At 34.1% G+C, this 17,528-nt stretch overlaps 1 long non-coding RNA gene across 1 annotated transcript in view; it reads left to right on the forward strand.

The window, feature by feature from the left end:
• Positions 1-805: 805 nt before the first annotated feature.
• LOC134475608 (uncharacterized) overlaps positions 806-17,528 on the forward strand; it is a 32,725-nt gene continuing 16,002 nt past the window's right edge. Inside the window, exon 1 of the long non-coding RNA XR_010046789.1 lies at positions 806-942. This is a non-coding gene — a long non-coding RNA (uncharacterized LOC134475608). The remainder of the gene's footprint in view (positions 943-17,528) is intronic.

A 17,528-nucleotide genomic window follows, 5' to 3' on the forward strand; every position in this document is an offset into this window, starting at 1 on the left:
CACGGTACTCTAAGTAGTATGCTACATCAGATAACAAAGCACAAACCCTTATACACCTCTAGAAGAAGTCAGACTTCAGAAACATTTAAAATTCTAAGATACGCAGCAGGTGTCTCTGTGATTAATTGTACGGAATACAGTTTAAATGTGTCTTGGTTCCCATTGTCACTGTGTCAGAAGAAAGCAAAGATATGAGTGTGTAAGAAAAGAAAGTTCTTACCCTGCTTGAATATTAAGATAATCTATGAGCACTCATGCTTCCTTGGTCAGCTTTTCCAGAGCCTGCTGGTACAGCAGCAGTGCTGACCTGGTAGGGCTGATTATGAATGATCAATGTGCCTATTTGCAATAAAAGTCCCTGCACAGATCTGGACCCTCAGCCCTTATTCACTCATGCAGATAATAACGGCAGTTCAAGGCACTTGCCCATAACTCCAAGCTTCATTAAACAAAGGGAATGTCACCAAAAGTCTCTCTCTAACTGTCTTTATGTTGCTGGCCAGGGAAAAATTGGAAACGTGGAGGAAGAAGAATATACAGTGTTAATAAAATAAAAATGTGTCTATCCCTCTTTCCTACTTGGCACATGTTTCTTGAGCATCTAATGTTAAAATTCACCACTTTGGTGGGGAGCAGAGAAATGTGAACAAAGGATATTGTTTATCTGAGGTCAGATTCTTCTTCAGAAGAAAGATTTCAGTGGAATTTTTCAGGTCTCTGACAGGCAGTGGGGTGTTGCCACTCCTCCTCATTCATTAGAGACACAGCTAGGGTCAGGCTGGTGCCTCGGAGGGATGGAGATAGGGGAGCTTGGAGGGGAGGCTCCAGGAGGAGTTCAGTGATGATTGGAAAAGTGGGTCCCTTGGAGGTGCATCAAGGCAAGAAGTCAGCCTGCTCTCCAGTCTTTGAAGGATGTGAAGGTGTGGCTACCCATTTTCTCAGGTAAGAAATATTAACAAGTGGCTAGTGTTTGGAGACAACCACAGCTGCTGCAGTTGTAATAAGGGGTGGTCATTTTAATGCAGTCCTCAGGCAGCACCTCCTAACTATGCTCAACACTCCCCAAAATACCTTTAGCATCACTCATACATTACTCCAGTTCAAATATTGTCTCTAGGTGGCTTCAGTATTCATTCCAATTCTTTTATATTCCTGTCCCTTAAAACTAAACTAAGGATTTTTTTTTTTTGCCTGAATGACCCTCCTATGGTTTGAAATGTAGAAAGAAATGGTTTCAAATGACAAGTAATGTACATCAAAGTTTTCTTAAATATCATATAAATAGTCATTTCTGGATAACAGTATTCGCACTTCAAAAAATACAGTTAGGCAAAGCCAATTTGAGAAGAATGAAAAATTGGAGGAATGAAACATTTTTCTGTTTCTCATTTTCTTCTATTTCAATTTGCCTATTCTCTGTCCATTCAGAGCAGTGGTGGAGACACATGGTAACATAATTTAGATAAAGGAAGACCAAAATAAAATACCTTTCCACAGAAAAATGTTTGGCCTCAGTCATTTAGAAATGGTTTTTCTTGCTTGTACCCATAAAGAGTAGCATACTGAGATATACATACATGGCCACATAAAACTTGCTAGACAAATTGTTTTGTGCTTATTCACTAATAAATCTTCAGAAAATGGGCTGCCAATGTTTTCTGCTCACTCAGAAACTGATTAATGGGCAAACTGCACATAGCAAACTTTTGCACAGTGACCTTCTTTGCAAGAAGCTTTGTTCTGTAATCTCCTCTCAAACCCTTAAACTCTGTCCATCTGTTCATGTAAAGTTCAACACTCTGGTATTCCCAAATCACCCTGCAATAATTTTGTATGGGAAGAGAAATGTGGAAAAGACTTTTTAAAAATATAAGGAAATAAAGAGGGATATCATTGGCAATGATATAAAGTAGAAAGAAAGATTTATTATTCCTAAAATATCCTTTTGGAAAATATGCCATGAAAAAATAACTGAAGGACCCAAATATAACTGTCTCAATAAAAAAAGTAGATCACAACACCAGCATTACATACAAATGTTTGAAGAATATCTACAGATGAGGAACTCAGACTTGGGTTGTTTTAGTCTGAAGGTTGAAACTAGATTGGGAGGGGAAGTCACAAGGTAGTAGGTTTTGTCTCAACACACACACAAAAAGAACTTTCTACTCATTAAAAATAAAAACCTATGAGTTGTTTAGGAGGTAATGCATTCCCTAAGCCCATCTCTGACACTTTAGGAGACATTACAGAAATGAGTGGGAGATTTCTTAAGTGATTTTTATAATATATTTCTAACTATAAGAATTCTATAATGAGTCAATGGCTAAAAAAGCTTTAGGATATGAACATATAAACGAGAAACTTAGGCAACATTTATTTACTTGCCTAATGTCATATTTATGGCATGCTTGAGTCCTATCTGATATTTTTCTTAAGGTATTCATATCTCCTCTAACCCTGAAGATGACAGAAACTTTAATTAATTTTAAAGAAATTGTTTAAAAATCAAGAACTAACAGTTTGCTATTCTATAAATTGATCCAATTCATAAAAACTTACTATGGCATAAAGATATTCCGGTTTAATTTCTGGAGTGTCTTGCTTGTTTAGAATAGGTGGGTTGGACCTCTTGATACAGGTAAGACAAGAAATCCATTATTCCCACTAAAAAGCTCAGGGATAAGATATTCATAGCCTGTCTTCTTCTTCCCTCCCACATGCTTCAAGGGCTGAGAAGCTTCTGTCCAATCCTCTGTTCAAACTGAAAGCCTAGCGAAGCTATTCAAAGCTCCCTCGCAGGCACTTGGGTTTTGTGCTATTGTCCAGCTGTACAAAACTTCGGCAGATTCTGTGTTTTCATCTTTTCAGATACACCTCCCACCATTTGGAGGACATGTCCTTAGTGCTAAAGTCTCCTTTCATTTAGTTTTAATCTAGACATTTCTGACTTTGTTCTGTTCTATTTGGGGCCCTGAATTGTATCCTTGGCCTCCCAGTATTTGAACTTATTTCAGTATGTTTACACTAGGATGTAAATTCCTCTGGCTGAAGCTTTTCAGATAAGGTGTACAGAGATCATTTATGTCTTTGTTTCTTTATGTGTTCCACAGTGCTTGGCACAATGCCTTGCACTGTGTTTAACCAAGACCCATGTTTAACCAAGGTCCGTGAAATATAACGAGTCAGTGTGTGTGTGTGTGTGTTTGTGTGTGTGTGTGTGTGTGTTACTTGAACTCAAGCCTTGCTCACAAAGGCTCCCCAGCCCTTTTTATTTTTATTTTAAGGGTCTTAAGTCACTAAGTTGCCTAGGTTTGGCCCAAACTTGAAATCCTCCTACTTAGCCACTACTGTATATCCAGTTTTAGTGGTGTTTTTTCCTATACAAGTTTTATTTAAAATAATAAAACAATAGCAGAATAACAGCATTTACAAAATACCATGTACTAAAATATTGTGATACTTTTCATTCATTTCAACAGTGATTGATCAACCTAACTATTAACATCTATTAAGACATTTGAAGAATATGGTCATTTACCATTTAAAACCGACCACTTTAGTTTTCTAGAATGAAGAGAAGAAAAAGAAAGCTTGACTTGAAGAGTTAAATCAATTTTTGATCAACTTTATGGTTTCCTTACATGGATGCCCTATCAGGCCCACTGCACTGGTGCTGTAGAGGTTGGAGCAGTGGTCCAGAAGACCAAGGCCGTGGTCTTCTCCGTGCAAAGTGTAGTAGAGACTGCTATTTTCAGTAATGACAACTTGAGTTTCTGCTGTGGTAGAGTATGTCCAGTGGGTAACAGATGGCAAGCATATATTGAGGACACAATAACTACTTATTTTTCAAACCAAAAGGAAAATTTCCACTTTCTTCCCCAAAGAGCACATGGGAGGAATATTGTACTTTTGCTCTCTCCCTCAATGCCTTCCTCTCATGAGAAGACACTGATCTAATTGATACATTTGGGAGAAGCAATTGAGCATGGTCAGCTCAGCATCTTCTAGGTCGCTATCTTTCAGAGATAGTTTATCAGCAGGATCCAAGCTTTGGAGCCTCTTCTCCCATGTGAGCATTAAGTGAGGCTATCTCTTACCCTACAAAGGAGAGTGCAAACCTGGGGACAAAGTAAGGGTTATAATTGGGTGATGTATTCAAAAGCCCTCTCTGGCCGTAAGTGTAAACTATCCACTAATTTGGTCTGTTAAGAGTTGTAAGAATCTGTATCTATCCCATTTTTTTGTCCTATATCTCAGTTGTTTCAAAATTTACAAGAAACTCAAGATAATAGAATAGAGAAAGTCTCCATTTCTAAGTTCGTGTATTGGTAAACTATAATATGAGCTATTCTGTCATTAAATCAATTTTTAAACCAATATAAAAAATTAGTATGTAGCTAAACTTATAACATTTCAAAATTAAAATAATTTGCATCTTCTTGTATACTATGTTTCTTTTAGTGAAAACTAAAAACTTAAACTGTTATTGATAAATTTACCATCCATTTCCTAGGGAGGATATTTCCCCAGTATTACTTAGTACATTAAATGTATATATAAGTTTGTAATTTGGGGGCTTGGATAGCAGAGTAATTTTATAAGTTTACTTATTCTTGACTAATTATCAATATTAACTCTCTTTCTATGTACATAACTCCCAGGGACACCATATCTAAAACATAACCATATGCTTTCAACTTCTTTTCACAGTCAGCTGAAATAACTTTTCATATGGTTTTCAAAACATTTTTAGATATAGTCTTTTATTCAACCTTTTTAACAACTTTATAAATTGGGTGGAACAAACAGAAAGCTCATAAAGAGACACTGTGACTTTTTTTGAGTTGCTCAACAAATACAAAAACTGATGCAAGAACTTAAATGTTTTGCATCTTATTTCTACAAAATTTTCTATCTGCACTCTATTTTTGTTACATTACATATTTATATAGACAGGATTAATTGCAGATGACTAAAATCTTGTTTTTTGTTTGACTTCCAAGTACATATTAATTTATATAGTTAAAAATGAGTATAATATCCAGTACCAAAAAAATTACTGAGCCTCTAGCACAAGATATAAATAATTAAAAGCTCTAAATGTATTGAATGAGTAGATGAATATATGAGTGAACATGATTGGCATAAATATAGAAGTTATGGCTCCTAAACAAAACAAACGTGGTAATGCAAGAATAGCTACACATGTTAATATGTGCCATAATAGAGACAGATACATTACACTAGGGGAACAGACAATGAGCAATTCATGGCACCATGTTTTAAGGTTATTTTACAAATGGTGCACTATAGCCCCATTATAATGTTCTTTATGTTGGAAAGAAAAGAATTGGGAGTAATGAAGCATGAATGGTCCATTGTAAGAATTTTTCAAAGTTACCTTAGAATCCATGCAAATAGACAAAGAATCTAGGATTTTAAAACCCTAAAGAACTTAAATGCAAAACCCAGCCCTTCCCATTTTTATTAGAGCAGTGACATCCAGATGGGGTGGAGGGCAGAAGGGAGATGCATGTCATGCACATGTATATTTAGTAATGGGAAAAAAGGCAATGAACCAAGGCTTAACCAGACACATTTCTAACCTTGACACAAGTGGCTGATGAAATGGGCCTTAGGATAAACAGCAGAATTGGCCTTATTTTGACCTGAGTCAGCAGGAGCTTTTAGCAGAGGGGCACTTGGAGTTCTATCATGCAAATGACTACTTGAACAAGAATTAAACACATTATGCAAGTTGCTCTAACAGAGCTGTCAGGAAACTTGAGTCGAAAAAAAACAAAAAACAAAAAAACAAAAAACAGGGAAAGCATCTCTTCCAGGAGAAGTAGTGGATATTAGGGCTTATAAAAGAATGAACAGGAATTATTCCAGGAAAGAAAATGCATGAATCTAAAATACTTTGACTCTTCGATCGAATTTGCTGCTTAGGGAAAAAGCACAGTCTGTACCCCAACACCTGCTGGACCTAATGGACTCTGAAATGTTGTTTCAGAATTAATCAAGTCATTTAAAATCATAGCTGCAGTCTCCATTCACTACTCCTGTGCATAAATGTGCTGATCCTGATACTAATCCATGTCGGGTGACTTGAGCAATATATCACCATAATTGCCATTTTAGGGCTGCAAATTGGAGCTAAAATAACCAGATGCAAAAGAGATGGCCATATCATACTCTCAAGATGAATCTTCAAAGTTCAAGGAGAGTTCAAGCATGGGAGAGGCAATAGAAAGGGGTCAAGTGTAAGGGGATTGTTCATGTTCAAGAGGAATTAACTTTACAAATATATTGTTTCTGAGGTGGTAATTGTCCCATCTCACAGTTATTCATACCTCATTTACTCGTTGCATTCTTCTCAAGCATTTAATGAAATGAATTCGATTTTGACAAAATATTCTATTTCAAAATTGTCATTAATTTTCAAGATTTTTTATTCTCTTCTAAATTATCTATTTTAAAGGGATAGAGACAGAGTTTTGGAAATCTAATATTTCCCTAGGTAATTTTCTGGAAGAATCCTTATTAGTTTCAGATATTTCCTTCCCAGATCAGTAAATCACCAAACTTTAAAAAAAAAAATCACCAGTATTCTAAATATCTCAATTTGAAAGGCCAGGGCAAAGTCTGTCCCATGTGAGTAAGAATAAGGCAAGTAGCTAGCTGATGTGGCATAGTTAGTTTCTCACTTCAAGGACTACTACAGAGTTATTTATATCTACAAAATTTAGACAAATTAGGAAAATTGGAAGCAAAAAAGCACCCTGGTGAAGATGTTAACAATGCCACATTGTTAGCTGCTTTCATTGAGTCTTCTTTATCTCAATATCTTTATAAAGTTAATCTTCTAAAAAAAGCACAATACACTACTTCTATTTCAAAACCCAAATGTGTTGGTGTAGTACTCATGGACACGCATAACCTGGATGCACCTATATATAACATTTCTTTCTTCAAAAGCCCAACTTCTCTAGCAATAAGTGGTTCATCATTTTCCAAAGGTTTTCCAAAACCTGGTTCATATCTTGGAGTCTTTTCAGATACTTTGCTGTTCATATGACATGTCTCTCTTTCTCCTTCCTCTAACAAATACACTTGCACATATCCTTTAATACCCAGCTGAAATGTCTCCACTTTTCACTAATCAACCACCCAAATACAGTTCTTTCAGTGTTTGCTTTCCAGTAGTACAGAGCTGAAACTTACTCTGCAGAACTTATTGGAATACCTTTTTGGAATTTTTTTGTGCTTATCATATTTTATTAGGTTATGAGGATACAGAGTAAGTGGACTTATTTTTAGAACTGTCTGAAATAATATATTAAATATAGGTAAAACAATTTATAAAAAAACAGAGCAATATTAAAAGCTTAGTTATTATTCTCAAAACAAGCAATTATGCAGCATATTATAGATATTTCTTTGTGTCTATCAGTTTGTATCTAATGTAATAACCACTACCAAACATGGGTTAAAATATTTGAATAAATAATTGTTAAAATTTTTCAAAATTTAAAGAAAATTATAAATCTTCAATTTTGATTTCAAATAAAAGCAAGATAAGCCACATAAAACGAAGGCACAGAATAGTCTAATTACTTGAACAAATAATAGAGGACAGTAAATGTAGCCAGGAGGGAAGGGTGTCATATACAATAGAGGAACAAAGGTAAACAACATTAAATGCCAAAAGCATCGGATAAGAGGCGTAATGATATTTAAAAGTTTTGAAAGAAAAATTCTATATCCAACCAAAAAAATCCTCAAAACTAAAGGCAAAATACATATTCATATTTATGCTTATATTATTTAAATATTAGGAAAAAGAAAAATTTAGAATTTTCATCAGAGTTCCAATAAAAAATGTTAAAAAGAAGTCTTTAAGATGGAAAGTAAACCATATAAAAACTTCACTGTGTATAATATCTAAGATAAATATATAGTACAAGATAGGTTTCTCATTTTTAAAGTTTTTTAAGAGGCTTCAAAAAATGACATATGTTGAGGTTTATTACATAGAAAAATGTATGCCATCAATGGAACAAAAAAATAAGAAAAAAGAAAAGGAAGTATATGGCTTTAAGATTACTATAATACGCATAAACTAGTACATATAACTTGAAAGCAGATTATAAGGTAAATATTGCATATAATAGTAAATAAAATTAGAAAATATTGGTAGTGACCCAAAACAATAGCTTAAAACAAACTAATACAAACTAACTCAAATGGAAATAGAAAAAGGACAGAAACAAAAAAGGAGACATAGAAAGAAAAAGGGGAAAAAAAAGAATGATGAAAAACCTAAAATGAATCACATTAATACCTCTATTACATATAAGTTCCCCAAAATTTCCAGTGAAAATGCAGATTTTCAGACTGAATAAAAGAATATGACTGTTCATTTATAAGAAATGCACTTAAAAAGATGCATATTAAAATTTAAAAATAGAAAAATAAAGAAACACATTAGTCAAGAAAACAACAGCAATATTAATATCAAGAAAAGCACATTTTTAGAAAAGGTATATCACATAATTTTTAAATGCATCAAAATTACAAAAGCATCAATCAAGACAGAATAATCCTAAGTGTGCATATTCTAAATAACAGAGCTTTGAAATACATAAACTGAAAAAACTGAAGAGAGACAAATCTGCAGATACAGCTACAGATCTCAAAATTCGACTTCAATAAATTGATAAAATTAGTAGACATAAAATAATAAAACTATATAAAGACAAACAACACAATCAACTAGATTGACATAATTGACTTTATAGAACACTTAAGCCAAAAATCAAACTTGAAAAAACTTAAAAGTATGAAGCCATACAGACTATATATACTGTCTATTATATAATAGAATTAGGAATCAATTTTAAAATCTGGAAATAGAAATATTTAAATATTTGGAAATTAAATAAATTTTTCTCTGAAAATCTGTGAATCAAATAAGAAATCAAAAACATTATAAAATACAATTATTTTAGTGGAAATAAAAAACAATACAATTTGTGGGATATAAATAAAGCAAACTTTGAAGGAAATTTGTTGGTTTAAATACTTATTTAGAAAAAAAAGAATACAGTAAGTCAACTTATATTCCCTTTTAAGAAGCCAAAAGAGAACGGCAAATTAATAGTAAAAAGTATTTATTTTTTAAATACTAGTAGAAGGAAAGAAAATAGAAGAAAGTAAATAATAGTTGTTATTTCATTGATGTTGAAATTAATGAAAAGCATCAAAGAAAAAAAAAAGAAACAAAAATATGGTTTCTCAGAAACACAAATTGAAAAACCTCTAGAGAGGATACACAAAACATTCAACAACTAACGTGAAAGAAATGAATTTTTCAAAAGACAGAGTTTATCGAGAGCAGAACAAAAAGAATTGTTCCATGACTAGTACAAAGATCGATTCTGTGAATAAAAAATTTCCCACAAAGAAAACTGTAAGCCCAAACAGTTTCACTAGCTGACATCTAGCAGGTAAGAAAGAAATAAAATAATTCTAACGACACAGAAAATAACATAGAAAATAGAGGAAAACCCACCTAGCAACCTCAGGTGACAGGGAAACCTCTGGCACTGAGAGGGACCAGCAGAAGGGCTGCACAGAGAACTCCAGCCGTGCAACCTTGGCACCTTGCTCAGAACTTGGTAGGGCTACACCTCGCATCCCCAAACAGCCAACGCATTGGTAGGTCACTCTAAATTCTGGTCGGGCCCCGCCCAGCAACCCAGAGCAGCAGGAGAACCTCCTGCCTGAATGGCACCAGCAGCAGGCCTGCATAGTGAATTCCACCTAGCTGAGTGAACTCCACCTAGCCACGCAACCTCCGCAATCTGGCTTAGAACCTGGTAGGGCCCTGCCCAGCGACCCTGAGTACCTGGGGAGGTGTGGTGCACAGTGTGACATGAGCTGAAGGCCTGCACAACATACTCCATCTAGCTGTCAGTCTTGGCAAACCACTCAGAACATGGTAGAGTCCTGACCAGCAACCTACAGCAGCTGGGGAGCTTCAGAGTGCCATGTGGAGTGTACTGGAGGTCTGCCCACTGTACTCCCCTCATTTGAGGAGACTGAGTGCCACTAGGAACCTGGTAAGGCCCAACTAATCGCCTCCAGTCAACTGTGGAAACTCCCTGCAGTATGGCCTCAACCAAGGAAGCAACTAAAACTTTGCATTCAGCTTCTCCAGGGGAATATAGGAAAATGACAAAACAAATGAGAAAAATACAATCTCAAACCTCCAGGCCAACCCAAATAAGCCTAGGAGACATGGACATAGAAGAAAGCATAAGACACACACCTGAAACTTCGGGAATGATAGTTACTGAGGTAAAGAAACAACTCCGGGGAGCTGTAAAGGAACTCAGATTAGAAATAATCTCCCAGGTAAAACAAGAAATGATAAATATAATAAAAGAAATGCTGAACACATCTAAAGAAGACAGTTAAAAAGATAGAGCAGCACTGCCAAAAGATGGAAACCTTGAATGAATAATATAAGAAACAAACAGAATGCATGAAACTAATTCAAAGAGATATCCAGGAATTCAAAAATTCCATTAAAAGCTGGAAAACCACCTGAATGAATGTGAAAATAGACTTTCAAATCTCAAAGACAAGATTGCAGCTAGTGAACAGGAAAGCTACCAATAAAAACGAAAAAGACAAAAAAAAAAAAAAAAAACAAAGCCCAAAGAAGGAAAGGAATTATAAAGCTCCGAGGAGAAAGCAATAAAAAAGAGAAGAAGAAAACAATACAAAGAATTAACAAATCAAAGAGTTGGTTCTTTGAAAGAATAAATACAAATTGATAAACCCCTAGCCAACCTTATTTTAAAAAGGAAAGAAAAAAACTCAAATTCATGCAGTAAGGAATGAAAAGGGTGAAATCACTACAGACCCTGTGAAAGTACAGAAAATCATCAATACCTATTTTGAAAACCTTTATTCTCGTAGGTTTGACAACACAGAAGAAATGGACAGATGTCTAAACACATACAAATTACCAAAGCTGGATCAAGAAGATGTAAAACTGCTGAGTAACCCAATTTCAGTTAATGAAATTGAAAACTTAATTAGAACCTTACCAACAAAAAGGTCCTGATGTATTCATAGCTGAATTCTACAAGAAATTCAAGGAAGAATTAATGCCGAAACCCCTCAAACTCTTCAATGAAATTGAAAGGGAAGAAATTCTCCTTCATTCCTGGAAGGAAGTGTTACCCTAGTATCAAAATCAGAGAAAGATCCAACCAAAATAGAAAACTACAGGCCAATCTCCCTAATGAACACAGATGTAAAAATTCTCAACAAAATACTGGCAAACAGGACGCAGCAAGTCATCAAGATTATACACCACAATCAAGTGAGATTTATCCCAGGAAGGCAGAGATGGTTCAACATACACAAATCAATAAACATAATACACAATATCAATAGAGCCAAAGATAAGAATTACATGATCATTTCAATAGATGCAGAAAAAGCTTTTGATAAAATCCAACACTCATTCATGATAAGAACCCTATGAAAAATTGAAATAGATGATCTTTACCTCAATCTGATAAATGGAATCTATGACAAACCAACAGCCAACATCATATTAAATGGTCAAAACCTGAAAGTTTTAACTCTGAAATCAGGAACAATACAAGGTTGTCCATTAAAAACCAGTCTTGTTCAATGTAGTGCTGGAAACATTAGCCAGAGCAATTAGATAAGAGAAAAAATTAAAATCAATAAGGTTAGGAAAGGAAGAAGTTATATTTATTATTATTTGCAGATGACATGATACTCTACATAGAAGACCCCCAAAACTCCATTGAAAGACTTCTAGATGTTATAACCAAATTCAGTAATGTAGCTGAATACAAACAACAAACTCTCTGAGAGATAAATAAGAGAAACCACACTCTTTACAATAGCATCCAAAAAATGGAATACTTAAGAATCAATCTAACAAAGTAAAAGATCTGTTCAATGAAAATTATATACTCTGGAAAACAAAATCAAAGTTCTCAGAAAATAGAAAGACACTCCTTATTCATGGATAGGAAAAACAAACATTGTGAAAATGTTCATTGCCCCAAAATTTTTATACATATTTAATGCAATTTCAATTAAAATGCCATTGACATACCTCATATATCTAGAGAAATCATTTAGAAAATTTATCTGGAATCAGAAAAGACCTAGAATTGCAAAGGCAATTCTGGGCAACAAAGGCAAGGCAGGAGGCATCACAAACACTGAATTGAAGGCATACTACAAAGCTACTGTGATAAAATCAGCATGGTACTAGAGTAAAAACAGGCCTGAAGATCAATGGAATAGATTAGAAGATACAACCACAACTACAAACACACTCAACCACCTTATCTTTGATGAAGGGGTCAAACATGATCACTAGAAGATAGCCTCTTTAACAAGTGGTGCTGTAAAAACCGGCTGTCCCTATGCTGAAAACAAAAACTAGACCCATACCTATCACCATGCACTAAACTAAAGTCAAAATGGATCAAGGATCCAAATATTAAAGCAGAAACACCAAATCTTCTGGAAGGCAAAGTAAGTAGAAATCTGGAAGACATAGTGGTGGGCAGAGAATTCATGAACAAAAAACAAACTGCACAGGAAATGTTTCCCAGAATTAATAACTGGGATTTTGTCTTATTAAAATGTTTTTGCATGTCAAAAGAAATCTCCAACAGAGTGAAAAGAAAACCCACGAATTGGGAAGAAATTTTAGTCAGCTGTCCTTCAGACAGAGGATTCCATCTAGAACATAAAAAGATTTTTTAAAAACTCAGGTCCCAAAGTTCAAAGACCCAATCAAAAAATGGGCATCAAAGATGAATACACTTCTCAGAAGAAGAAATACAAATGACAAATAAATACATGGGAAAACGCTCAGCATCATTGGTCATTAAAGACAATTAAAACAACACAGAGGATCCATCTTACTCCAGAAAGAATGTCCAGGATCAAGAAAACCACCAATAACAAATGCTGGAGAGGCTGTGGAGGAAAAGGAACTCTTCTGCACTGTTGGTAGGAGTGTAGCCTGGTGCAACCACTGTGGAAATCAATGTGAATGTTCCTCAAAAACCTGGGATTGGAAGTCCCATTTGACATGTACATGTATCCTTTCTGTATTAGAGGTAAAAACAAAACTAACAAAACAAAATATGAGAAAAACAAGAAACAAAAGTGAAAAATAAATAACAACAATAAAGAGCCCAAAACAATAACCATATAGGGTTTCAGAACAAAGTGGTACATGTATAGGCTCATATATGCCATTCTGGGCATATTCCCAGAGGAACTGAAAACATACCACCACAATGATATATGTGCATCCATATTTATAGAAGCACAATTTGTAATAGCTATATCTTGGAAACAACCTAAATGCCCATCAACTGAGGAATGGATATAAAAGACGTTTTATTTTTTATACAATGGAATACTACTCAGCTATAATGAAGGACCACACTGAGGCTTTTATAGGTAAATGGATGCAACTTGAGATCATACTCATAAGTGAAATAAATCAAACTTTCATGTGTAAATACCATATAGTCTCCCTAGTGTAAGAAACTGAAAGAGTAAATAAGATACAAAATCTTCAGTAAATATTGTGGAAGGGTAAGAAACTGCTCAGAGGGGAAAAATAACTCAAATGAGGAGATAGAGAAAAGAAAAAAGATATAAATTGGTATATACACACTAAAGGTAGCTAAGATGCTTGTACTTCTATTTCTATTAGTTATTTGAATAAAACAGTTATCTTTCATAGGATTAAATAAATTTTGCATGTCTATATCTGGTAATCTGAGTAACTCTTTTGAAGATGACTATGAAAAATAACAGCCTTAGTTATGTTCCTACCACCTTGTTTTGAAACTCTATACGGTTCTTGTTTTGGGTTCTTTAGTGTTGTTATTTATTTTTTTCACTTTTGTTTCTTGTTTTTCTCATGTTTTGTTTGGTTTCGTTTTATTTTTACATCTAATATAGACAGGATCCATGTACATGTATAGGTTCATACATGCCTAGAACTTCTCCTAATGAATTTATAAGAATTGATTTTATTATGTGATGGTATGAACAGCTATTTTGAAGAAAATGAGATACTATGGTAGCCATTGCTGATTTTCTATCATCTTGGTTTGAAGTCCAATAATGCTTTTATTCTTTGTTTTGGTTGGTTTTAATCTGTTTTTTAATATTTGAGTTCAATATATTTGAAGGTATGGACAACTAGTTTGAAGAAAACAAGAGACATTATCAATAGTGGCTACTGTGGATTTCCTCCATGACACTGAAGGAAAAGCTTTTGGATTTGACATCAAAATTACAGGCAATAAACCCAAAAAAAAAAACAATGTACTACATCAGACTAAAAGGTTTTATGCAGTAAGGAACACAATTAGCAATATAATAAAGTAACATATACAATGAGATGTAATATTTGTAAACCACATAACTGACAAGGAGTTAATAATTAAAATATGTAAGGAACACATACAAGTCAATAGCAAAAATATAAATAACCTGATTTTAAAATGAGCAAAGGATTTGAGTAGCTGTTTTTCCAAAGAAGACCTAACAAAGGCCAACTGATATATGAAAAGAAAATGAAAGCAGACATATGAGAAGACATCAATAATCATTAGAGAAAGGCAAATCAAAACCACAGTGAGATATCACAGACATGTGAGGATATCTTTTCTCAAAAAGGCAAAAGGTAAGTGTTGGCAAGGATGTGGAAGAAACTCTTGTGAACACTTTTGATGGAAATTCTGCAGTCATTATGGAAAAGTATAGTTTCCTCAAAAAATTAAAAGTAGGCTTGCTATCTAGTAATTCTTCATTGAGGTAGTTATTCAGAGAAAATGAAATCAGCCTGTCAAAGAGATATTTGCAAGCCTAGGTTCACTCCAGCATTATTTACAATTTCCTAGACATATGTTCAACTTAAATGTCCATAAATGAATGTGTAAAGAAAATATGGTGCATGTGAACAATGAAATACAATTCTGCTTTTAAAAAGAAGGAAATCATATTTGTGACAAAATCAATAAACCTGGAGGACAGTTTGCTAATATAAATAAGAAAGGAACAGGAAAACAAATATTGCATAATCTTTCTTATATGTGCAATCTTATAAAACTAAGTGAATCTTGCAGTAACAAAGGTTACAATTATGGTTACCAAGGTTACAAGATTACAATTATGGTACAATCTATGGTTTTTAAAGCATTGGAGGGAGAATGGTTGGCCACAAGGCATAATTTTCAATTACAAAATAAGTAAGTTCTGGAGACATAATGCATAACATAGTAACTATAGACTATAAAATTAACTTTAAATATATATAATGTTTATTTGTCAGTCATATCTCAATGAAGCTGCATGAGCATGAAAGAAGGGAAGATCAGCATTACTTTGACAGCTAACCAGAAAGCACACTACAAAAAGAGGCACTCAACAATGATTCACATGAATATGGATGTAAATACTTCTTTATTTTTAAGATTCTTTTTATTTTGAAGGTAGTAGAATACAACAGAACAAAGCCAATTGAGACAATGCAGTAAAATTGGTACAGAACTTCCCAGCAGGTTACCAGGATAACAGTAATAGGTACCATAGTATATCTCATTATCTTCACAGTAGTTGTCCTTTCAAACAGGTATAGCAAAATCAAACCAAATACAGAACATCATAAAACCTATCAAATCAGAGTATTGAATAGAGCAAAACAATTAGTCAAAACAAAGCAAGAAAGTGATAACAATATTTGCTTCAAAGAGATGGTAGAAGAAAATCTCCCATATTTGCTATGTTGCATACGGTCACCCTCCCAAGAGATGCTCAGACCTCTGGCTCCCATTTGCTAATGAGGGGGTGGAGGATGGGATATTTGATTCTTATCCTGCGGTAGGCTCATGGCTACTTACCAGGGAGGCAAGTGGACTGCATTGTTGCCCAGTGCCCCTAAGTTCCAACATGGGGCATCTCAGGAGACCCTGGCTGGTTCTATCCCTGGGTTGCCCGCCGCTCCCTCGCCCCACGGCTGCTTACCAGGGAGGCTGTAAATAGTTCTTAATATAATGTTATAAAATCCAGAAACAATAAAAAGAGCATAACATAGAATGACCAAGTTTTTTATGCAAAGAATATATAGTTTATTTTGCATTTGAAAACCAATCAATTGATTTAATCCAAGTATGGGATTAAAGGAGAAAATTACAGAGTCATATCAATAGGCATAGAAAATTCATTTGATAAAAGTCTGCAAAAAATCAAGGCAAAATTATCAGTAAACTCAGAATAGAAGAAACTTTCAACCCAGTAAGAGAATAATTACAAAAACTACAACTAATATCGTACTTAATGGTGAAAGTTTAATCACTTTCTTCCTAAATTGAAAACAAAGCACAGACATCATTTTTTCACTTCTATTTAATAATGTTCTATAGATTATACCTACTGTAATGATGCAAGAAAACAAACTAGAAAGAAAGAAGTAAAAATTTTTTCTAATTTTTCAAAATATTTGCATACATAGAAGTTGTACATAATATGAATGAAACTAATATAACTAATATGTGAATTTAATAATACATAAAAATCATTTGCATATTTATATGTTAACAGCAAACAACTGGAAAATATAATTTTAAAATTTCTAGTCTCACCGCAGAAAGACTAGCTAACATCAAGAAATTAACCAATAACAAATGCTGGTGGGGCTGTTGGGGGAAAGAAACCTTTCCCCTATTGTTGGTGAGAATGTTGACTGGTACAACCACTGTGGAAATTAGTTTTGAGATTCCTCAAAAAAATAGGATGAGAAGTTCCATTCAACTTAGCTATTCCCCTTCTGGGTATTTTCCCAGACTAATTAAAAACATCGTAACAGCGATATATGTATACCCATATATGTATATATGTTTTATCTCAAAAACAGTGTGTTTATATGTAAAGCCATATATATTAGGGTAAAAGGAATAAAAGGAAAAAATATATCATCAAAACACTAACCAAATTAAAACTGAATTTTTATTCATACCAAAGTAGATTTCAGAGCTAATAATATTACCAGACATAAAGGGGATCAGTTTTTTTTTTTTTTTACACTTTTTTTTCTTTTTTCTTTTTTATCAGTACCGGGGATCGAACTCATGACTGCCTTCTTGCAAGGCAGGTGCTTATGCCACTGAGCTAAATCCCCAGCCCCAAGGGGATCATTTTCAATAACAAATCGTCGATTCACTCAAAGGGTAGAATAGTCGTGCCATTTAGTAACCTAATTACAATTCAAAAGCTGATAGAGCCACAAGGAAAATATACAAATCTGTAACTATACACAGATTTTAACCTCCCTCTTTCAATTACTGATTGAACAAACAGACAAAAAGATTAAGGATACAAAGACAAACAGCACATCAACAGACTTGGTGTAATCTGGATTCGTAGAA

Source organism: Cavia porcellus, unplaced genomic scaffold, assembly GCF_034190915.1.
Source record: "Cavia porcellus strain 051 isolate PalLab524CR breed Dunkin Hartley unplaced genomic scaffold, mCavPor4.1 scaffold_4, whole genome shotgun sequence".
NCBI classification, from domain to species: Eukaryota; Metazoa; Chordata; class Mammalia; order Rodentia; family Caviidae; genus Cavia; species Cavia porcellus.